The following is a 24,583-nucleotide window of genomic DNA, read 5'->3' as shown; positions in this document are numbered from 1 at the left end:
ACAGTACCAGTGATCCACTTGGGACCTTGACCGTAATTTAGTACATACACAGGATCGTTAACAGAAATGTCGCGTGACACAGCAGCGTGATCATGATACCACTGCTGACTTTGACGTCTGTATTCAACATGGTCATTCAAGTCAGGGTGGACAAGAGAGAGCTTGGTCTTGAGACCTCTCTTCATCAATAGTTCAGCAGGGGGTACCCCAGTAAGCATGTGGGGTCTTGTCCTGTAACTAAGCAATATGCATGACAAGCGAGTCTGCAGTGAACCTTGAGTTACACGTTTCATACTTTGCTTGATGGTTTGGACAGCATGCTCTGCTTGACCATTAGATGCGGGTTTGAATGGTGCTGATCTCGCGTTTGATACCATTGAGTTTCATGAACTCTTGAAACTCCAGACTAGTGAAGCAAGGTCCGTTATCGCTTACAACGATGTTGGGCAGACCCATGAGTGGCAAACATGACACGAAGGCTCTCAATGGTAGCTGTGAATGTACCGGTGCTCGCATCGGGCGTGTTGTGTGTCTGGGTATGCGCGAGACAAGGGAAGGGGCAGGGTTACACTGTGGGTCTGGATGTGATATATTCACACTGAGGGGAAACATATAAAATTCTGACGGGACTGGACAGGTTAGATGCAGGAAGAATGGTCCCGATGTTGGGAAGTCCAGAAGTAGGGGACACAGTCTAAGGATAAGGCGTAAGCCATTTAGGACTGAGATGAGAAGAAACTTCTTCACTCAGAGAGATGTTAACCTGTGGAATTCTCTAACACAGAGAGTTGTTGATGCCAGTTCATTAGATATATTCAAGCGGAAGTTAGATATGGCCATTATAGCTAAAGGGATAAAGGGGTATGGAGAGAAAGCAGGAAAGAGGTACTGAGGTGAATGATCAACCATGATCTTATTGAATGGTGGTGCAGGCTCGAAGGGCCGAATGGTCTACTTCTGGACCTATTTTTCTATGTCTATGTTTCTATGACATGATTATACACTCTATCCACTTGGAATATGCATCAACCACAAATAAAAACATCTTTCCCAGGAAGGGACCTGCAAAGTCGATGTGGATCCTGGACCATGGTTTAGATGGCCACGACCACAGACTCAGCGGTGATTCCGCTGGTGCTTTACTTAGCTGCATGCAGGTGTTGCACGCATGATTCCAGATCAGAGTCAATTCCAGGCCACCATACATGAGACCTGGCAATGGCTTTCATCATGACATGGGATGAATGATATGTCGGTCATGTACACATTTCTCTCTGCCTTTCTTAGGCATAACAACACGATTACCCCACAGTAAATAATCTGACTGAATGGATCCTGCGTCTTTGCAATGGTTGTAAGGTTTGGTCTCATCACCCATTTGCTTGGGTATGACAGACCAATCACCACTAAGGATACAACGTTTCACAACCGATAATATCAGGTCCAGGTTGGTCCAGGTCTTAACTTGTTGAGCCGTGACAGGGGTTCCTTCACTTTCAAAAGCATCCATGACTAACAGTAGGTCTGCAGGTTGTAGTGTCTCCACCTCCGGTGTGGGCAACGACAGACGGCTCAGTGGATGGGCACAATTCTCGGTGCCAGGTCTATGGCGAATGACATAATCATAGGCAGATAATGTCAGCGCCCACCTCTGGATGCGGGACGATACATTGGTATTGATTTCATTGTTTTCGGGGAAACAAAGGTATGAGTGGCTTGTGATCTGTTTCCAGTTCAAACCGAAGACCAAACAGGTACTGATGCATCTTTTTAACCCCATACACACAGGCTAATGCTTCTTTTTCTACCCTGCTGTAGGCTCTTTCCGCCTTTGACAAACTTTTAGAAGCATACGCAACAGGTTGTAGTTTACCCGACTCATTAGTTTGTTGGAGCACGCAACCAACTCCATATGACGAAGGAACACAGGCCAATACTAGACGCTTACACAGATCATGTACCAGCAGCTTGTTAGAGCAAAGCAGATTAATACCTTTCTCAAAAGCTCTGTCTTGAGATGCACCCCAAACCCAGTTGTTGCCTTTTCCTAGCAGCATGTGCAGTGGCTCTAATAAAGTGCTCAATCTAAGTAGTAAATTACCGAAGGAGTTGCGCAGACCAAGGAACGAACGCAGTGCCGTCACATTCTGAGGCTTGGGTGCATTTTTGATGGCCTTGGTTTCTGAGTCCGTAGGCCTGATGCCGTCAGCAGCAATTTTTCTCCCCGGGAATTCGACTTCCGGTGCCATGACGATGCACTTCAAACGTTTCAGTCTGAGCTTCACTTTGTCCAGACAATGTAGAACCTCTTCCAGGTTGTTCAGATGTTCGGTGGTATCACGACCTGTGACCAGGATGTCTCTTGGAACACGACGGTTCTAGGGACGGATTTCAGTAGACTCTCCATGTTCCTCTGAAATATGGCTGCAGCCGAGCGAAATCCGAAAGGACATCTGTTGTAAACAGTCCTTTGAGTGTTGATGCACGCAAGTTTCTTCGATGTCTCGACCAGCTCCTGTGTCATGTAGGCCGACGTCAGATCCAGTTTAGTGAACGATTTCCCCCCGGCTAGCATTGCAAACAGGTCATCAGCCTTTGGTAATGGGTATTCTCTACCACAGAAAGTTGTTGAGGCCAATTCACTAAATATATTCAAAAAGGAGTTAGATGTAGTCCTTACTACTAGGGGGGATCAAGGGGTATGGCAAGAAAGCAGGAATGGGGTACTGAAGTTGCATGTTCAGCCATGAACTCATTGAATGGTGGTGCAGGCTTGAAGGGCCGAATGGCCTACTCCTGCACCTATTTTCTATGTTTCTATGTATTGATCCTATTTTGAAACTCGGTTGATCGTAACCTTGTAACCTCCACAAATCCTGACAGTGCCATCATTCTTCAACACAGGAACAATGGGGCTGGCCCATTCATTAAATTCGACCGGTGATATGGCCCCTTCACGCTGGAGTCTGTCCAGTTCGATTTCGACCTTCTCCCTCATCGTGTACGGAAGCGCCCAAGCTTTATGATGGATGGGTTTTGTATCCGAGTCCATGTGGATCTGCACCTTGGCTCCTGTGAATTTGCCGATGCCTGGTTCAAACAGCGAGGTGAACTTGCTCAGCACTTGAGCACATGGAGTAGCATCCTCCGATGACAACGCTTTGATATCGTTCCAATTCCATTTGATTTTTTCTAGCCAATTCCTGCCGAACAGCGTTGGACCATTGCCTGGAACAATCCATAATGGTAAATCATGAACTGCACCTCATATGACACCTTGACTACTGCACTGCCAATCACCGTTATGAGTTCTTTCTTGTGCGTACGCAACTTGGCATTGACTGGACTCAGCTTAGGCCTCACAGCCTTAGTGTCCCACAGCTTGTTGAATGTCCTCTGGCTCATTATGGATTGACTCACACCCGTGTCCAATTCCATCGGTACCGGCACACTGTTAAGTTTCACATTAATCATTATCGGTTGGCTCTTTGTTAGGAACGAATACAGTCCATACACTTTCTCCTCTGGTATCTCGGATTGCATATCCAGATCCACGCTATGCTGGTCATCATCCTCCACACGGTGTGTTGCAGCATGCTTGCTTAGTTGCAGACGCATGTGCTGGAGATACCCCAGTCTCGAACAGCCTTTACAAATCTACTGTTTAAACCGACACTGATGAGGCCAATGATTGCCCCCACAATGCCAACACGGTGAAATCGGATTAATTCCCGTTGGCAGACTTTGGGCAGCCACAGGTTTTGTATATGCAGTCGTGTAGGCCCTGCCATACTCAGTTCTGCCAAACGATGATACAATCTTGTTTACAGTACTTGCCGTGTTCTAATTTTCCGATGATATCTGCTTTAAGTTTTTGTCCGTCGTCATGCATGCCTGGGCAATCGTGATGGCCTTGCTCAAATCCAGTGTTTCCGCCGCCAGTAACTTACGCAGGATCACCTCGTGGTTGATGCCGATTATAAAGAAGTCCCGCAGCATGTCTCCCAATGCGTTTTCGAACTTACACGGTCCAGCTAGATGTCTTAGGTCGGCAACGAATTCTGACACATCCTGGCCCTCAGAACAAACATGCCTGTAGAATCGATATCGTGAGTGATGATGCCTTCTTCTGGTTTGAGATGGTCATGTACCAGAGCACACAATTCCTTTTTGTCCTTGTCCGTTGGACTTGCAGGCGAGAGAAGATTCTTTATGAGTCCATAGATTTTCGAACCGCAGTGAGGAAGACTGCCCTGTGCCTAACTGCGTCAGTGGGTTCCTCCATTTTGTTGGCCACGTAGTACTGGTCCAGGCGAGCTACAAAATCTGCCCAGTCCTCTCCCTCCATGAATCTCTCCAGAATTCCAATTGTGCCCATTTTTGCATGCGAAGGTTCTTAAGTTATCTCGTCGCCAAATGTTATGTATGTAATAACTCAATCGACTGAATACTGTAAACACAGGTACGAACCTGGCTCTGCTTTATTCGGGCCCAAAGTGATTACATTACATGATGGCTTGCCTTTTATACCTGGGCCACACATACGTGCGTACAGCCCAATGACCTCTGACAGTGGCGCCACCTGGTGGCTAGTAACCCCAAGCATACATCATACATTCATGACTAGCACCACACGTAACTTAGAGGCCAGGGTAGAACACAGATTCTCACAGTGGGATACACCAGGTACTAGTGGGCAGCAACCATGCTGGATGGGACATCACAGATGCCACCTTGCTGGGGGGGGGGGGCGGTAGCTGGTGGCGGGCAGAGGGGTTTCAGTAAGATTGCATACTAGTTCTGCTGCAGAGGATTCAGATGAGGACTGCACAGGGCCAAGCTTCAGAAGGCTGATGGGTTTGACAAGCCAAATGCTTGATGCAATGGACAGCCTGCCTCAAAGCTTATGGGTTATGGCTAGAGGGATGGAGGAGTCTGCCTCAGCTTGGCCCATGTCTTGATGCAGAGCCTGGAACACACCTCTCCAGCATGGAGTGCATGGCCAATTCCATCGAGCGATCTGTGGAGCCCAATGCCAAACAGCTTCTATGGAACAAAAAAGTGTTGCTATGGAAGCCCAAACAGCTTCCATTGCACTACTAGCATCTTCCGTGGAATGGCAAAATGCTCTAATGGAAGCTCAAGCAGCTGCTAAGGAGGCTCTGGGTTCTTTGGTTGAAAGGGGTGCCTGTCCTCCAGCAAATCACTGAGCTGGCTGAACAGACACACCCATGGTAGTGGCGTGGGAATCATGGAGCAGAAACCTACTGGCTTTTTGAATGGCAGCATTCCTGCTCCCTCCCCCACCATTGTCCTTGCAGTCTCCAGTCAGTCAGGCGGCCCGGTCTCTAAGCCCATGCTGAGATGATGCAGTCCGAGGCGGCCATCATGGCCTACAGTCTCTTGTGGGCATTGCAAGAGGACATCCGAACTGCCCTCTTCAGATTGTCAGCAACCATCCACCTCGCATGCTGCTGCCACTCCGGTTGCACTTTCTAGAAGCTCCAGAGTAGGTAAGAGCACTTATACGATAGTCACTAAAGGTAAGCACCAGGTTGAATAGTTTAATATTTGTAAGTGCTGTTTGTTGCATCATGTTTCGTTGTTTGCTTTTGGTATAGATAAACAGTGATTATGGTAATTGTGTAGTGCTGGAATTGGTGGTCTTTTTATTGTGTTCTTCATGGGGAAGGGGTTGAAAGGATTGAGTACAGATCATAGAATCGTAGAAATTTACAGCACGGAAGGAGGTCATTTTGGCTCATTGTGTCCATGCCAGCTGACAAAGAGCTATCCAGCCTAATCCCACTTTCCAGAGAAGCGGTGTGTCCACAGTGCCTGGTCTGCCCTCAAGGCTTCCATAATTAGCACCTGCGAAGAGACGCTCGGTCACCTGACCAGGAAACACGAAGACTGGTTCGACGAGAACAACCAGGAGATCCAGGGGCTAATATGCCTCAAATGCAAGGCATTCTTGGACTGGAAACAGCAACACAACTCGAAGGCAAGAAAGCAGCTCTACAGACTTCTGAAGGCCAACGTCCAACAGAAAACCCGTGACCTAAAGAACAGATGGTGGGTGGAGAAATCACAAAAAATCCAGCAGCTAGCCACCAACTATGACGTACGAGAATTTTTCAGTGCAGTCAAGACGACCTGTGGCCCAAGCACCAACGGTCCTATCCCACTGCTGGCGAAGAACAGAGAGGTGCTCATCAAGGACAGAGAGGCAGTCAGTGCCCGCTGGAAGGAGCACTTCGAGGATCTCCTTAACGGAGACTCCGTCTTCGAGGTGAGTGGCCTCGACTCCATCCCACAGCATGTCACCCACCACCATCTCAGCAAACCTCAGCATGGCACCTGAAGAACAACTAAACTGGGTGGCGGTGTGAGCTGTGAGGAGGACGCTAAGAGGCTGCAGGATGACTTGGACAGGTTAGGTGAGTGGGCAAATGCATGGCAGATGCAGTATAATGTGGATAAATGTGAGGTTATCCACTTTGGTGGCAAAAACACGAAGGCAGAATATTATCTGAATGGCGGCAGATTAGGAAAAGGGGAGGTGTAACAAGACCTGGGTGTCATGGTACATCAGTCAATTGAAGAACAACAAGTCATCAGGAGCAGATGGAATTCCCGCTGAAGCGCTAAAACATGGCGGAGTAACACTACTGGAACAGATTTATGACCTCATCTTTCTTATCTGGAAGGAGGAGATCATGCCAGGAGATCTCAGAGACACTGTAATCGTGACCATCTTCAAGAAAGGTGACAAGTCTGACTGCGGTAACTGCAGAGGAATCTCCCTTCTGTCGACCACCGGGAAAGTCATCGCAAGAATCCTCCTCAATCACCTTCTCCCTGTGGCTGAAGAGCTCCACCCAGAGTCGCAATGCGGATTCCGCCCACTAAGGAGCACAATGGACATGATCTTCACCATGCGGCAGATACAAGAGAAATGCAGGAAACAGCACCAACCCCTGTACATGGCCTCCCTGCTCCTGTACTGAAAACCCCTAGCTATGAAGGCCAACATACCATTTGCCTTCTTCACCGCCTGCTGTACCTGCATGCCAACTTTCAATGACTGATGTACCATGACACCCAGGTCTCGTTGCACCTCCCCTTTTCCTAATCTGCCACCATTCAGATAATATTCTGCCTTTGTGTTTTTGCCACCAAAGTGGATAACCTCACATTTATCCACATTATACTGCATCTGCCATGTATTTTCCCATTCACCTAACCTGTCCAAGTCACCCTGCAGCCTCTTAGTGTCCTCCTCACAGCTCACACCGCCACCCAATTTAGTGTCATCTGCAATCTTGGAGATATTAGATTCAATTCCTTCATCTAAAACATTAATGTATATTATAAAGAGCTGGGGTTCCAGCACTGAGCCCTGCGGCACCGCACTAGTCATTGCCTGCCATTCTGAAAAGGACCCGTTTATCCTGACTCTCTGCTTCCTGTCTGCCAACCAGTGCTCTATCCACGTCAGTACATTACCCCCAATATCATGTGATTTAATTTTACACACCAATCTCTTGTGTGGGACCTTGTCAAAAGCCTTCTGAAAGTCCAAATACATCACATCCACTGGTTCTCCCTATACCAGTTACATCCTCAAAAAATTCCAGAAGATTTGTTAAGCATGATTTCCCTTTCATAAATCCATGCTGACTTGGACCGATCCTGTCACTGCTTTCCAAATGCGCTGCAATTTCATCTTTAATAATTGATTCCAACATTTTCCCCACTACTGACGTCAGGCTAACCGGTCTATAATTACCCGTTTTCTCTCTCCCTCCTTTTTTAAAAAAGTGGTGTTACATTAGCTACCTTCCAGTCCATAGGAACTGATCCAGAGTCGATAGACTGTTGGAAAATGATCACCAATGCATCCACTATTTATAGGGCCACTTCCTTAAGTACTCTGGGATGCAAGTTCTTCTCGATCTTCCTTGCTGCAATGCTCCATCTCACCCTCAACAAGCTCTCCGCTGGAGTGGAGCTAAATTACAGGACAAACGGTAATCTGTTCAACCTTCGTCGCCTCCAGGCCAGATTCAAGACCGTCCCATCCTCTGTCATCGAACTACAGTACATGGACGATGCTTGCGTCTGCGCATATTCAGAGGCTGAACTCCAAGTCATCGTCAACATCTTCATCGAGGCATATGACAGCATAGGCCTTACACTAAACATCCGTAAGACAAAGGTCCTCCACCAACCTGACCCCGCCACATAGCACTGCCCCCCAGTCATCAAGATCCACGGTGCGGCCCTGGACAAGGTGGACCACTTTCCATACCTCGGGAGTCTATTGTCAGCAAGGGCAGACATCGATGACGAGGTTCAACACTGCTTCCAGTAAGACAGCGCAGTCTGTGGCTGCCTGAGGAAGACAGTGTTCGAAGATCAGGCCCTCAAATCTGGCACCAAGCTTATGGTCTATAGGGCAGTAGTGATACCTGCCCTTCTGCATGGCTGAGATGTGAACCATATAAAGTAGACACCTTAAATCGCTGGAGAAATACCACCAGCGATGTCTCCGCAAGATCCTGCAAATCCCCTGAGAGGACAGACGCACCAACGTCAGTGTTCTCGATCAGGCTAACATCCCCAGCATCGAAGCACTGACCACACTCGACCAGCTCCGTTGGACTCCCAAAGCAAACGCTCTACTCGGAACTCCTACATGGCAAGTGAGCCCCAGGTGGGCAGAGGAAACATTTCAAGGACACCCTCAAAGCCTCCTTGATAAAGTGCAACATCCCCACCGACACCTGGGAGTCCCTGGCCAAAGTGGAGGAAGAGCATCCGGGGAGGGTGCTGAGCATCTCGAGTTTCGTCGCTGAGAGCATGCAGAAAACAAGCACAGGCAGCGGAAGGAGCATGCAGCAAACCAGACTCCCCACCCACCCTTTCCTCCAGAAACTTGACAGATCGGAAATGCTGGTTTCCAGCGCGTGCGCATTGCGCGCTGGAAACCGGCATTTCCGATGCCTTCCGGGGTCCGTAGGAACTCCGTATGGACCCAGGAAGGCCGGAATTTCAGGGCCATTATAATACCCCCAACCCCTTGAACTTTTATCTTGTGCAGTAACTTTTTATGTGGCACCTTATCGAATGCCTTCTGGAAATCCAAATACATCACATCCACTGATTCCCCATTATCCACCCTGCTTATTACATCCTCAAACTCCAGTAAATTTGTCAAATATGATTTCCTTTTCATAAAACCATGCGGACTCTGCTTAATTGAATTATGCTTTTCCAAATGTCTTGCTACTGCTTCCTTAATAATGAACGCCAGCATTTTCCAACGACAAATGTTAGGCTAATTGGTCTATAGTTTCCTGCTTTCTGTCTGCCTCCTTTTTAAAATCAGGGTGTTATATTTGCGGTTTTCCAATCCGCTGAAACCTTCCAAGAATCCAGGAAATTTTGGTAGATTATAACCAATGCATCCACTATTGCTGCAGCCACTTCTTTTGGGACCCTAGGATGCAAGCCATCAGGACCAGGGGGCTTGTCTGCCTTTAGTCCCATTATTTTACCGAGTACTCATTCTTTAGTGGTAGTGATTGTATTAAGTTCCTCCCTCAAAATAGCCCCTTGATTATCCACTATTGGGATGTTTTTAACGTGAGGACTGGTACAAAATATTTGTTCAAAGTCTGTGCCATTTCCCTGTTCTCCATTATTAATTTCCCAGTCTCATCCTCTAAGGGACCAACATTTACTTTAACCACTCGTTTCTTTTTTATGTACCTGTAGAAACTCTTACTATCTGTTTTTATATGTCTTGCTAGTTTGCTTTCATAATCTATCTACACTCTCTTATTTTTTTTTAAGTTGTTCTTTGCTGGCTTTTAAAAGTTTCCCAATCCTCTGGCCTCCCACTAGTCTTGGCCACTTTGTATGCTCTTGTTATCAAGGCATTAGAAAATAGTGGCATTCACAACGCTAGTTACGTTAAAAATCAGCAAATAAACACTGCAGTGGACCTTTGAGAGATTCAGCAGGGTAGGTTAGTTATGAGGATAAACATAAGAACATAAGAAATAGGGGCAAGATCACAGCTGATCTACTACCTCAACTCCACATTCCTGCTCTATCCCTAATATCCAAAAATCTGTTAATCCCGGTCTTGAATATACCCAATGGCTGAGCTCCACAGCCCTCTGGGGCAGAGAATTCCAAAGATTCACCACCCTCTGAGTGAAGACATTTCTCCTCATCTCAGACCTAAATGGCCGACCCCTTATTCTGAGACTGTGACCCCACCTATTCTGAGACTGTGACCCATGGTTCTAGACTCTCCAGCCAGGGGAAACATCCTCCCTCCATCTACCCTATCGAGCCCTGTAAGAATTTTGAATGTTTCAATGAGATCACCTCTCATTCTTCTAAACTCTTGAGAATATAGGCTCAGTTTACTCATTGGACAATCCCCCCCATCCCAGGAATCAGTCTGGTGAACCTTCATTGCACTCTCGCTATGGCAAGCATATCCTTCCTTAGGTAAGGAGACCAAAACTGTGCACAATACTCCAGGTGTGGTCTTATCAGGACCCTATATTAATTGCCCGAAGTGGAGAAAGAGCATCCGGGAGGGAACGCGAGTCCCATCACCGAGAACAAGCAGAAACCAAGCATAGTCAGCGGAAGGAGCATGCATCAACCCAGGCTCCCCGACACCCTTTCCTTCAACCATTGTCTGCCCCACCTGTGACAGAGACTGTAGGTCCCGCATTGGACTCCTCAGACACCTGAGAACTCACATTGAGTGGAAGCAGGTCATCCTCGACTCCAAGGGACTGCCTATGATGATGATGATGATGATATAATTGCAGTGACATCTTTACTCTTATACTCAAATCCTTTTGTAATAAAGGCCAACATACCATTAGTTTCCATAATTGCTTGCTGTACCTGCATGTTAACTTTCAATGATTCGTGTACAAGGACACCCAGGCCCCTCTGAACACCAACATTTCCTAATCTCTCACCATTTAAAAAATACTCTGCTTTTCTATTTTCCTACCAAAGTGGATAACTTTACATTTCTCCTCGTTATATTCCATTTGCCATGTTCTTGCCCACTCACTTAGCCTATCTATATCCCCTTGAAGCCTCTTTGCATCTTCACAACTTACATTCCCTTTGTATCATCAGCAAACTTGGATATATTACATTTGGTTGGCTGATGAGTTAAATAAATACATTGCGTTGGTTTCCACATCTGATTCCCAGCAAGGATTTGATACTGAAGACTGGGATCTGGTGGTTGACACTTTTGCTCTCCAGATATAGTCTGACAAGTTGGATATGAATTAAAGAGGACCTTTCACCCATTCCAGCTCCTCTATCAGAGAAAAAGCCTACAGTTCTTTCATCACAGCATCAAGCTGTTTATCAAATAGCAGGGTTTTTGCCTTTGCTAATCTGCTTGAGAATCAATCCCATGTACTGATAACTCTTTGGATGAAGAACTTGCTGACATCAGTTCTAAATTTGTCTTTTTCTAGTTTGAACTTGTTATATGTTGAATAAAGAGTCTGACCAGAGACTGTGAGCTCAAAGTAAGGTGTGACCGTAGTCCTTTATTACAGGTCTCCAGAGGGCCTCTCCAGCCTGTGAGGCCTCCTTATGTACAGGTGCGCCCAAGGGATTGTGGGATCGTTGGGACTCCAGGAGGTGAGCCCTCTGGTGGTTAAACAAGGTATTTACAGGTTTACATATATAACAACACTCCCTCGTGCCCCCGCCCCCCCCCCAAAGTCAAGAGTGTAACTATTTACAATGTGAGTTGATCTGGGGCCTTCCTTTCCCTGGTTGATCGCCTCGGTGCAAATGCTGGTTTTGGTCAATCGTTTGTTGGGCCCTCGCTGGGCTGTTGTGCAGCTGGCCTTACTGGGCTGCCTGGCGTGGTGAATCCTGCTGGGCTCTGCTTCGTGGTCAACTGCTGGGTTGGTTGCCGCTGGTGTGTGTGTTGGAGGGTCAAAAAAGATGGAGTGTATTGTGGGTTGCTCTGGATAGTCCGGGAATCTGAGTTTGGTTTGGTCCAAGTGTTTCCTGTAGGTGAGTCCATTTGAAAGTTTGACCAGAAACACCCTACTCCCCTCTTTGGCTATGACAGTGCTGGGAAGACACTTGGGACCTTGTCCATAGTTCAACACAAATACAGGATCATTAATCTCGATTTCACGTGACACATCTGCGTGATCATGATATGTATTCTGTTTAAGCCGCCTGCTCTCCACCTGTTCGTGTAGATCAGGGTGGACTAATGAGAGCCTTGTCTTAAGTGCCCTTTTCATGAGCAGTTCAACGGGAGGGGGGGGGGGGGGGAGAAGCCCAGTGAGCAAGCAGGACTCAGGATAGGCGAGTCTGCAGTGAGCCTTCAGTTACCCACTTCAAGCCTTGCTTGATGGTTTGCACTGCTCTCTCTGCCTGACCATTGGATGCTGGTTTAAACGGGGCAGATGTGACATGTTTGATCCCATTACAGGTCATGAACTCTTTGAACTCGGCACTGGTGAAGCACGGCCCATTGTCACTCACAAGGACGACCGGCAGGCTGCGTGTGACAAACATGGCCCGCAGGCTTTCAATGGTGGCAGCGGACGTGCTTGCCGACATTATCTCACGTTCAATCCATTTTGGAGTACGCATAGAAACATAGAAAATAGGTGCAGGAGTAGGCCATTTGGCCCTTCTAGCCTGCACTGCCATTCAATGAGTTCATGGCTGAAAATGCAACTTCAGTACCCCATTCCTGCTTTCTTGCCATAACCCTTGATCCCCCTAGTAGTAAGGACTACATCTAACTCCTTTTTGAATATACTTAGTGAATTGTCCTCAACAACTTTCTGTGGTAGAGAATTCCACAGGTTCACCACTCTCTGGGTGAAGAAGTTTCTCCTCATCTCGGTCCTAAATGGCTTACCCCTTATCCTTAGACTGTGACCCCTGGTTCTGGACTTCCCCAACATTGGGAACATTCTTCCTGCATCTAACCTGTCTAACCCCATCAGAATTTTAAATGTTTCTATGAGATCCCCTCTCATTCTTCTGAACTCCAGTGAGTACAAACCCACTTGATCCAGTCTTTCTTGATATGTCAGTCCCGCCATCCTGGGAATCAGTCTGGTGAACCTTCGTTGCATTCCCTCAATAGCAAGAACGTCCTTCCTCAAGTTAGGAGACCAAAACTGAACACAATACTCCAGGGTGTGGCCTCACCAAGGCCCTGTACAACTGTAGCAACACCTCCCTGCCCCTGTACTCAAATCCCCTCGCTATGAAGGCCAACACGCCATTTGCTTTCTTAACCGCCTGCTGTACCTGCATGCCAACCTTCAATGACTGATGTACCATGACACCCAGGTCTCGTTGCACCGCGCCTTTTTCTAATCTGTCACCATTCAGATAATAGTCTGTCTCTCTGTTTTTACCGCCAAAGTGGATAACCTCACATTTATCCATATTATGGCCCCAAGTTTCCACATGATTTGCTCCTGATTTTTAGGAGCAACTGGTGTAAAACGGAGTATCTTAGAAATCGGAATTCTCGTCATTTAGTTTGTTCCAGTTCTAGTCAGTTAGAACAGTTTCACTTTGGAACAGAATTTTTTTTTCAAAAGGGGGCGTGTCCGGCCACTTATGCCTGATTTCAAAGTTTCGTGAGTGAAAACTTACTCCAAACTAACTTAGAATGGAGTAAGTGAAGATTTTTGTACGCTCGAAAAAACCTTGTCTACACTTTAGAAAATCAGGTGTAGGTTACAAATCAGGCGTAGGGAATGGTGGGGGGGGGGGGTGTTTAAAGGGAAATTTACAAACATTAAACACTTCAGTTTTACAAATAAAGAGCCATCATCAATAATAAATGATAAATACATCAATAAATCAACCAATAAATCAATAAAAAAAAATTAATAAGAAATAAAAAAAATTTTAAATCAATAAATAAAACATTTTCTACTTACCGACTGCAGCACCGGGAGCCCTCCAACAGCGTGCTGGGATGCCCCCCTCAGTGTGTCTCTGTCAGTGTCTCTATCTCTCTGTCTGTCTGTGTGTCTCTCATTCTCTGTCTGTCAGTGTCTGTGTTTCTGACAGCGAGGGGAGGGGCAGGAGGGGGGTAGAGGGAGAGAGGGGAGGAGCAGAGGGAGGGAAGGGGAGGGATGGGGAGAAGGGGGAGAGGGAGAAGGGGGAGGGAGGAGAAGGGGATAAAGGGGAGATGGGGGGGGAACGGAGATGGGGGGGGGGGAAAAGAGATTGGGGTGGGAGAAGGAGATTGGGAGGGGGAAGGAGATTGGGGGGGGGGGAAGGAGATTGGGGGGGGGGAAGGAGATTGGGGGGGGGGGGAGGAGAAGGGGGAAGGAGGCTGAACGGGCCGGGCCCGAGACTTCGGGCAGGGCCTGTCCCCAGCACCAGATTTACAGGTAGGTAGCGTTGGGTCGGGTCGGGTGGGTGGTGGGAGGGAGGGAGATTCGGGTCGGGGGGAGGGAGGGAGGGAGGGAGGGAGAGGGAGGTCAGGTCGGGGGGAGGGAGGTCAGGTCGGATCCAGTCCGGAGGCGGTGGGGGGGGGGGGGGGAACGGGTGTCGGGTCCGGTCCGGGGGCGGGGGGCGGGAAGCAGGAGTCGCGTCGGGTCGGGAGGAAGCAGGAGCTAGCCGTGGGAGGAGCCTTATTCACGCAGCCCCAGTGAGGCCACTCGGCCAGGGCTAGGGGCTGCGTGCTTCGGGCCCTTCCCACACAGTTTTGGGCGCCTGGAGCTACTGCACTTGCGTGCCCACTGTAGCGCGCATGTGCAGAGATCCCGGCACTGTTTTCAGCGCAGGGAACTTGCTCCGCCCCCTACAGCTCCTGCTGCGCTGCGCCGAGGGCCAGAGGACCTGCAGGGAGGTGGAAAATACGGAGGCTTTTTTTAGGTGCACTTTGTGGCGCGAAAAACGGGCGTCCAGGTCGGGACTGCGCCGTTCTAGGCACGGCTCGAAACTTGGGCCCCAAACTTCATCTGCCATGCATTTGCCCACTCAACTAACCTATCCAAGTCACTCTGCAGCCTCATAGCATCCTCCTCGCAGCTCACACTGCCACCCAACTTAGTGTCATCCGCAAATTTGGAGATACTACATTTAATCCCCTCGTCTAAATCATTAATGTACAATGTAAACAGCTGGGGCCCCAGCACAGAACCTTGCTGTACCCCACTAGTCACTGCCTGCCATTCTGAAAAGTACCCATTTACTCCTACTTTTTGCTTCCTGTCTGACAACCAGTTCTCAATTCACGTCAGCACACTACCCCCAATCCCATGTGCTTTAACTTTGCACACTAATCTCTTGTGTGGGACCTTGTCGAAAGCCTTCTGGAAGTCCAAATACACCACATCAACTGGTTCTCCCTTGTCCACTCTACTGGAAACATTCTCAAAAATTCCAGAAGATTTGTCAAGTATGATTTCCCTTTCACAAATCCATTTTTTAAAAAATTTTTTCGTTGCCAATCTTTCCAATTCTTTGTCAAATCACAAACGCCAGAGGTCACCTTGCACACATCAAGGATCACTCTGCGCCAATGCTCTTAGCCAAAAGGCCTAGAGCCACTGCACCGTTCCTGGAAGTACTGCAATACCAGGTTCGTGCCATGGAGGTGGATGGGTCAGGCCCCCCACACACCTCCGTGGAGGTGGATGGGTCAATCCACCCCACCCTCCTCCTATTTCCAAAAAGCATAGGAGAACCACCTTCCTGATCCAGGGAGAACCACTTTGGGGTCATGGTTACTCCCCTGTCAGGTCAGTTACGCATGATCTTAGCCAAAAGGCCGAGACTTGGACCTATCATGTCACCTCTTTCCAAATGCGCTGCTATGACATCCTTAATAATTGATTCCATCATTTTACCCACTACTGAGGTCAGGCTGACCGGTCTATAATTCCCTGTTTTCTCTCTCCCTCCTTTTTTAAAAAGTGGGGTTACATTGGCTACCCTCCACTCCATAGGAACTGATCCAGAGTCAATGGAATGTTGGAAAATGACTGTCAATGCATCCGCTATTTCCAAGGCCACCTCCTTAAGTACCTCTGGGATGCAGTCCATCAGGCCCTGGAGATTTATCGGCCTTCAATCCCATCAATTTCCCGACTAATAAGGATTTCCCTCAGTTCCTCCTCCTTACTAGACCCTCTGACCCTTCTTATATCCGGAAGGTTGTTTGTGTCCTCCTTAGTGAATATCGAACCAAAGTACTTGTTCAATTGGTCTGCCATTTCTTTGTTCCCCGTTATGATTTCCCCTGATTCTGACTGCAGGGGCGCTACGTTTACTAACCTTTTTCTCTTTACATATCTATAGAAGCTTTTGCAGTCCATTTTAATGTTCCCTGCAAGCTTCCTCTCGTACTCTATTTTCCCTGCCCTAATCAAACCCTTTGTCCTCCTCTGCTGAGTTCTAAATTTCTCCCAGTCCCCAGGTTCGCTGCTATTTCTGCCCAATTTGTAAGCCACTTCCTTGGCTTTAATACTATCCCTGATTTCCCTTGATAGCCACGGTTGAGCCATCTTCCCTTTTTTATTTTTACACCAGACAGGGATGTACAATTGTTGTAGTTCATCCATGCGGTCTCTAAATGTCTTCCATTGCCCATCCACTGTCAACCCCTTAAGTATCATTCGCCAATCTATCCTAGCCAATTCACGCCTCATATCTTCAAAGTTACCCTTCTTTAAGTTCTGGACCATGGTCTCTGAATTAACTGTTTCATTCTCCATCCCAATATAGAATTCCACCATATTATGGTCACTCTTCCCCAAGGGGACTCGCACAACGAGATTGCTAATTAATCCTCTCTCATTACACATCTACAACCACTAGGAACATTTTTCCCAAGAACGGGCCTGCATGGTCGACATTGACCTTAGACCATGGTTTGGAGCGGCAAAACCATAAACTTAGTAGCGCCTCCCTGGGTGCATTGCTTAACTGTGAACATGTGTTACATTTGTGCATGCAGGACTTTAAGTCTGCATCGATACCGGGCCACCACACGAGGGATCTGGCTATCGCTTTCATTATTACAATGACTGGGTGGATACTGTGGTGATCACTAATGAAAGTGTCCCTGCCCTTTTTTGGTACCACTGCCCGATTACCCCATAGAAGGCAGTCTGCCTGTATAGACATTTCATCTCTGCGCCGCTGGTACGGATTTATTTCTTCCTGCATTTCTAACAGGACACTAGACCAACTCCCGTAGAGCACACAGTTTTTTACTAAGGACAGTAAGGGGTCCTGGCTCGTCCAGGTTCTAATCTGTCGGGCGGTAACAGACGATTGCTCATTCTCGAATGCTTCCTTTACCATAATTAAATCTGCAGGCTGTGCCATCTCCACCCCTGTGGTGGGCAATGACAGCCGACTGAGAGCATCAGCACAGTTTTCTATGCCTGAACTGTGGCGGATGGCGTAGTTGTATGCGGACAACATGAGCGCCCATCTCTGGATGCAGATCGATGCATTCGTATTTATCCCCTTACTTTCAGAAAAGAAGGATATCAGTGGCTTATGGTGGGTTTCTAATTCAAATTTGAGCCCAAACAGATATTGATACATTTTCTTTACCCCATAAACACACGCTAACACTTCTTTTTCAATCATGCTGTTGGCCCTCTCAGCCTTGGACAGATTTCTGGATAAGCAACCAGTTGCAATTTCCCAGATTCATTACCTTGTTGCAATACACACCTGACACCATATGACGATGCATCACATGCTAGTGCCAAACGCTTACATGGATCATGCAACACAAGCAATTTGTTTGAGCATAACTGTTTTCTAGTTTTTATAAAGGCATTTTGTTGGCTTTTACCCCATATCCATTCATCTCCTTTATGCAGTAAAAAGTGCAGTGGTTCTAACAGTGTGCTAAGATCCGGTAAGAAGTTACCAAAGTAGTTCAGGAGTCCTAGAAACGACCGCAGCTCCGTCACGTTCTGTGGTCTCGGTGCGTTCTTGATTGCCTCCGTCTTCGAATCGGTGGGCCTGATGCCATCTACCGCGATTCTTCTCCCCAGGAACTCCACTTCAGGCGCCAGGAAAACACACTTCGAGCGTTTTAACCTGAGCCCCACGCGATTAAGCCGACTAAGAACCTCCTCCAGGTTCTGCAGATGCTCGACCTGTAACCAAAATGTCGTCCTGGAAGACCATGGTGCGCGGGACTGACTTCAGCAAGCTTTCCATGTTGCTCTGGAATATCGCCGCGGCTGATCGAATCCCAAATGGGCATCTGTTGTAAATAAAAAGAGACCTTTGTGCGTGTTAATGCAGGTGAGGCCCTTCGATGATTCCTCCAGCTCCTGCGTCATGTAGGCCGGGTCAAATACAGTTTTGTGTACGTTTTTCCTCCCGCCAGCGTCGCAAATAGGTCGTCTGCCTTTGGTAGTGGGTATTGATCCTGCAGGCAGAAACGATTGATAGTTACTTTGTAATCACCACAGATTCTGACGGTGCCGTCTTCCTTGAGGACTGGAACAATCGGACTGGACCACTCGTTGAATTTGATCAGCGAAATGATGCCCTCTCATTGCAGCCGGTGCAGCTCGATCTCCACCCTCTCTCTCATCATGTATGGTACCGCTCTCGCCTTGTGATGGATGGGTCGCGCCGCCGAAATCAGGTGGATCTGCACTTTTGCTCCTTGGAACTTTCTGATTCCTGTTTCGAACAGCGAGGGGAACTTGTTTAGGACCTGCACACATGCAGTGTCGTCGATGGACGAGAGCGCTCGGATGTCGTCCCAGTTCCAGCATATCTTTCCCAGCCAGCTCCTGCCGAGCAGCATGGGGCCATCGCCCGGTACCAACCAGAGTGGTAACTTGTGCACCGCTCCATCGTAGGAGATTTTTACAGTAGCACTGCCGATTACGGGAATCAGTTCCTTTGTGTACGTTCTCAGTTTAGTACTAGGGGGAGTCAGGACTGGCTTTGAGACCTTGCTGCACCACAATTTATCAAAAGTCTTTTTGCTCATTATGGACTGGCTCGCGTCAGTGTCCAGCTCCATTGACACCGGGTGTCCATTTAATTCAACCTTCAGAATTATCAGGGGACACTTTGTGGTAAATGTGTGCACCTCATATACCTCTGCCTCCTCGGTCTGAGGCTCTGGTTCGTCGTGATCCACCGTGGATCTGTCCTCCTCTGCAACATGGTGGTTTGCAGGATTAGCAGCTCGCCTGCACATACGTTGGAGGTGTCCCATTGTTCCACAGCCCTTGCAAACGTATCCTTTGAAGCGGCATGAATGGAAACGATGATCACCCCCGCAAAGGCAACAACATGTTAATGGCCTTGCATTCACCACCCTTGATGGTGGACTCTGAGACATCTGCGGACGTGCAGCTGCAGGCATGTGAGGCCTGCCCTGTATGTTACGATTCAAAAACAACATTACTTTGTTCACAGTACTTGCAGCAGCACTCCGTGTGCTGAGAGATTTGTTTGGTATTGTCACTGGTGGCGATGAATGCCTGGGCTATCGCTATGGTTTTACTCAAGGTTGGGGTCTCTACAGTCAAAAGTTTGCAAAGTATTACTTCATGGCCAATGCCAAGTACAAAGAAGTCCCGGAGCATGTGCTCCAAGTGTCCTTCAAATTCGTAATGTCCTGCAAGGCGCCTTAGCTCGCCACTTCCTGGCCTTCAGACCTTTTGTACGTGTAGAACCTGTACCTCGCCATCAGAACGCTTTCTTTCGGGTTTAGATGCTCCTGGACCAGTGTGCACAAATTAGCATACAACTTCTCTGTGGGTTTCACTGGAGCAAGCAGATTTTTCACAAGGCCATACGTTGGTGCCCCACAAACGATGAGGAGGATCGCCATTCATTTGGCAGCGTTCAGTTCTCCTTCCAGCTCACTGGCCACGAAGTACTGAACGAGACTCTTCCCGAAGGTTTCCCAATGATCGCCCTCCGAAAATTTCTCCAGGATGCCCACTGTTCTCTGCATCGTTGCGGTGGGGTTCGTCATCTGTATCTCGTCGCCAGTTGTTATATATTGAATAACGAGTCTGACCAGATACTGTGAACTCAAAGTAAGGTGTGACTGTAGTCTTTTATTACAGGTCTACAGAGTGCCTCTCCAGCCTGTGAGGCCTCCTTATGTACATGTGCTCCGAAGGGATTGTGGGATCCCTTGGGACTCCAGGAGGTGAGCCCTCTGGTGGTTAAACAAGGTATTTACAGGTTTACATATACAACAGAACTTGTGCCAGTTTCTTTCGCTGTCATGGTTTAATTTGAAGCAATATTCCAGACTTACCGTTTTATATTGTTTGCTATCATACATCAGTCAGTGAAGTCTGTTGTTAATTGCCTCCTTTCAAGGCTGAAAGGACCAAGCTTGAGTGATTCTTCATCAGTGAGCCTTCTCATAGTTCTGTTGTAAAAAAACAAGCGCTCTACTCGGAGCTCTGATTTAACAAATATCTGAGAACTCATTTTTAATGTGGAAGCAAGTCATCCTCGACGCTGGGGGACTGCCTATGATGATGATGATGATGTTCTGCTGTGCACCATCTCGGGGCGTGACTGTCTCAGGGACCAAGCCTGGACACAGTAAGTGTGGGTTGAGCAGAGCGCAATGAAGTTTAAGCATGATGTGCTCTATGTTTGCACGCTACTAGTTTAGGAAGGGACGAAGGAATGAATTCGCGTTTGTATCGCACATTGGCTTATCTCCCAGGATGCCTCAAACCATTTTATACCAAATTAATGGTTTATTTAGAAGTGCGGTAACTATTGTTGTGGGGAAAGCGAGCAGACCAACAGCGAATGAAATAGATAATGAGCAGTAAATAGATAATGAGTGAAGTGTGTTTGGTGGGCAGGGGAACTCTTACCTGAGTGGTCGGCCCAGTCAGGCGGCTTCTGCGTGGAAGCAAGTCATCCTCGATACGAGGGACCGCCGAAGAAATGACGGACTGGCCAGGCCAGGCCAGAACTGGACAACGGTGACGGCGCCCACGAGTAAAGGCCCTGCTAATGGCGGAAGTGAACTGTGCCACGGTTACCATTTTACCTCGATTGCAGACCGTCGCGAGTCGGCACAGCGCGGCGGCAGCACTTGCCCCGCAGCCCCGGCCGGGTTTGTGCGCCTGCGCATGCCGCTCGGCAGTTGGCGGGCTTTGCTCGCGTGCCCATGCCGTCCTTTCGGCGCGAGGCTCTCCGCGCAGGCGCACGGCACCCCGGGTCCCAGCAAGCTGTCATGTTCTGAAGTAATATATAGCTGCCCAGATTCGGGAATTTTCTAAAACTTGCCCAAGATACCAAATAGATCACCGTCAGACCGACCCATTGCAGTGAAGAGAGCAGGGATTCGGTTATTTAATGACAACTACCAGGTGAGAAGTGGACAACCGTTTATCCAGCTGTCTATATTGTCCCTGCACAGTAAGCAGATGGGGAGCCCTTACTGATGATATAGAAGTTGTAAGTTATTCTTCTGTCTGCACCAATGATATGGAATTACATAAGCTATACAGCACAGAATCAGGCCACTCGGCCCAACCAGTCCTTGCCGCCGTTTATGTTCCACGCAGCATAACCCTCGTATTCCCTTCTCCATCATACCTCCCCTTAAATGCATCTATAGTATTCGCCTCAACTACTCCATGCAGTAGCGAGTTCCACATTCTCATCACTGTCTGGATAAAGACGTTTCTTCTGAATTCCCTATTTGATTTGTTGGTGATTATCTTATACTGATGGCTTCTAGTTTTGCTCTTCCCCACACGTGGAAACATTATCTACTCTATCAAAACCTTTCATAATTTTAACAATGTTGCAGAACAATTTTTTTTACTTCATCATTGCTCTATGGCAGCTAATATACAGGCATTGCACATTCAGCTTAGACTTTAATTGGATGTTTTTGTTTCGTTATCAAATTAATCTCTCAAGTTCCTTATAAATAGTTCCCTTTCTCTTGTAACAGTTTAAATTTATATGCCCTGTGAGGTGATTGTGAAGTTATCAAAAATAACGCATTTATATAGTGCCTTTAAAGTAGGAGAATGTCCGAACTCCCAAGGTATTTCACAGAGGCATAAAAATGGATGCTGAGTCAAAGAAGGCGATAGTAGAGGGGATGACTAAAAGCAGAGAGGTTTTGGGGGGAGAAAGGAGAATTCCTGAGTGTGGTGGTGAGGTGGCTGAAGGCACAGCCACCAATGATGGGATGAAAGGAGGAGGATTACACAAGAATGCTGGAATCAGAGGAATGGGAAGGGTGTAGCGCTCAAGAGGTTACAGAGTTAGGGAGGGCGAAACACAAGGGATTTAAACACAAAGATAATATTTTAAAATCTGAAATGTTGGAACAGGAGCCAACGTAGGTCAGCGAGGACAGGAGTTATGAGTGAATGGAACTTGGTGAGGGATAGAATACAGGAAACATAGATTTGGATGAGCTAAAGATTACAGCGGATGAAGGATTGAAGGCAGACCAGAGCAGCGATGGCAGTGAGAAGGCAGAGTGCCGGGAGCAACTCAACACGGGATTGACGTCAGAAACCAAAAGTGACATTGGCACAAGGGAAGGAATTGATTGGTAAGTAGCTGGTGAGTGTTTTTTTTAAGTTTTAAGTTTATTTCTGCTGGGTTAGTTCTTAGTCTATTAAATAGAGACATGGCAGCGCAGCTCAGTCCCATGGAGTGCACATCCTGTGCCATGTGAAAAGTCTTGGACGATATGCGTAACCAGGACAACCACATGTGCAGGAAGTGTTACCAGCTACAGAAACTTGAGCTCTGGGTTTCGGAGCTTGAGCGGCAGTTGGAATCACTGCAGTGCATCAGCTTCGTGGATAGCACATTTCTAGAGGTGGTCACGCCATAGCTTAACAGTGTGCAGGCAGAGAGGAAGTGGGTGAACGCCAGACAGAAGAGGCAGGACCAGTGCAGGAGTCCCCTGACTGCATCTCCTTCTCCAACCAGATGGTTCTTCTGGAGAGTGCAGCCGGAACCAAGTTCACTGCACCGCGGGTGGCTCAGCTGCACGGTGGGGGGAAGGAAGAAGAGTGGAAGAGCAATAATGGTAGGGGATTCAATAGTTAGGGGAGCAGACAGGCGTTTCTGCAGCCACAGATGTGACTTCAGGAGGGTATTTTGCCTCCCTGGTGCCAGGGTCAAGGATGTCACCGAGCGGCTGCAGGGCATTCTGGGGAGAGGATGAGCAGTGAGAGGTCGTGGTGCATATTGGTACCAATGACATAGGTAGAAAGAGGGAATGAGGTCCTGCAGGCAGATTTTAGGGAGCGAGGAGAGAGATTAAAAAGCAGGACCTCAGAGGTAGTAATCTCTGGATTACTCCCGGTGCCACATGCTGGTGAGTACAGAAATAGGAGGATAGAACAGATGAATGTGTGGCTGGAAGAATGGTGCAGGATGGAGGCCTTTAGATTCCTGTGGCATTGGGACCATTTGTGGGGAAGGTGGGACCTGTACAAGCTGGATGGATTGTTCCTCAACAGAGCCAAGACCAATTTCCTCGCGGGTGGGGTTTGCTAGTGTTGTTGGGTTTAACCAATTTTGGTAGTGGGATGGGAACCTGAGACTAGATTCAATAGGGAGAGAAGCAAAGCTGGAATTGGAAAGCAAAAAAGTAGAAAGTGAATTTGGATTACAGAGGAAACAAGGGCTACATAATAGACACGAAGGAAGCTTGGCAGTGCTAAATGGTATATACTTCAATGCAAGGAGTAGAGGGAATAAGGCAGATGAGCTGAGAGCACAGATAGACATTTGAGAGTATGATATTAAAACCAATAATGAGACATGGCTGAAAGAAGGGCATGTATGGCAGCTCAACATTCCTGGTTACCGGGTTTTCAGACGGGATAGACAGGGGGGTAAAAAAGGAGGGGGGTCACAGTAATGATTAAAGAAACAATTACAGCTTTGAGGAGGGATGGTATGTTGCAAAGATCATCAAATGAGGCCATATGGGTCAAATTGAAGAACAAAAAAGGGGCGATTGCACTGCTGGGAGTGTACTATATGCCCCCAAACAGTCAGAGATAGAAGAGCAAATATGTCGGCAAATTTCTGATGTGCAAAAACTATAGGGCAGTAATAGGGGATTTCAACTACCCTAATATTAACTGTGATAATATTAGTGTGAAAGGTATAGAGGGTGCAGAATTCCTAAAATGTATTCAGGAGAACATTTTTACCCAGAATGTAGCAAGTGTATTAGGGATGGTTTTCTGGACCAATATGTCGAGGAACCAACTAGAGGGCTGGCCATCCCAGACTGGGTGATGTGTAATGAGAAAGGACTAATTAGCAATCATGTTGTGCGAGGCCCCTTGTGGAAGAGTGACCATAATATGGTAGAATTCTTTATTAAGATGGAGAGTGACACAGTTAATTCAGAGACTCTGGTCCTCAACTTAAGGAAAGGTAACTTCGATGGTATGAGACGTGAATTGGCTAGAATAGACTGGCGAATGATACTTAAAGGGTTGACGGTGGATAGGCAATGGCAAACATTTAAAGATCA

The 24,583-nt window shown here is 47.6% G+C and overlaps 1 pseudogene; it reads right to left on the bottom strand.

Moving 5' to 3' along the window:
- Window positions 1-15,618: 15,618 nt before the first annotated feature.
- Window positions 15,619-15,857, bottom strand: LOC139226086 (U2 spliceosomal RNA; annotated as a pseudogene).
- Between the last annotated feature and the right edge of the window lie 8,726 nt (window positions 15,858-24,583).

This window comes from Pristiophorus japonicus, chromosome 15, assembly GCF_044704955.1.
Source record: "Pristiophorus japonicus isolate sPriJap1 chromosome 15, sPriJap1.hap1, whole genome shotgun sequence".
NCBI lineage: Eukaryota > Metazoa > Chordata > Chondrichthyes > Pristiophoridae > Pristiophorus > Pristiophorus japonicus.
This window is presented reverse-complemented; position numbering and strand designations above follow the sequence as displayed.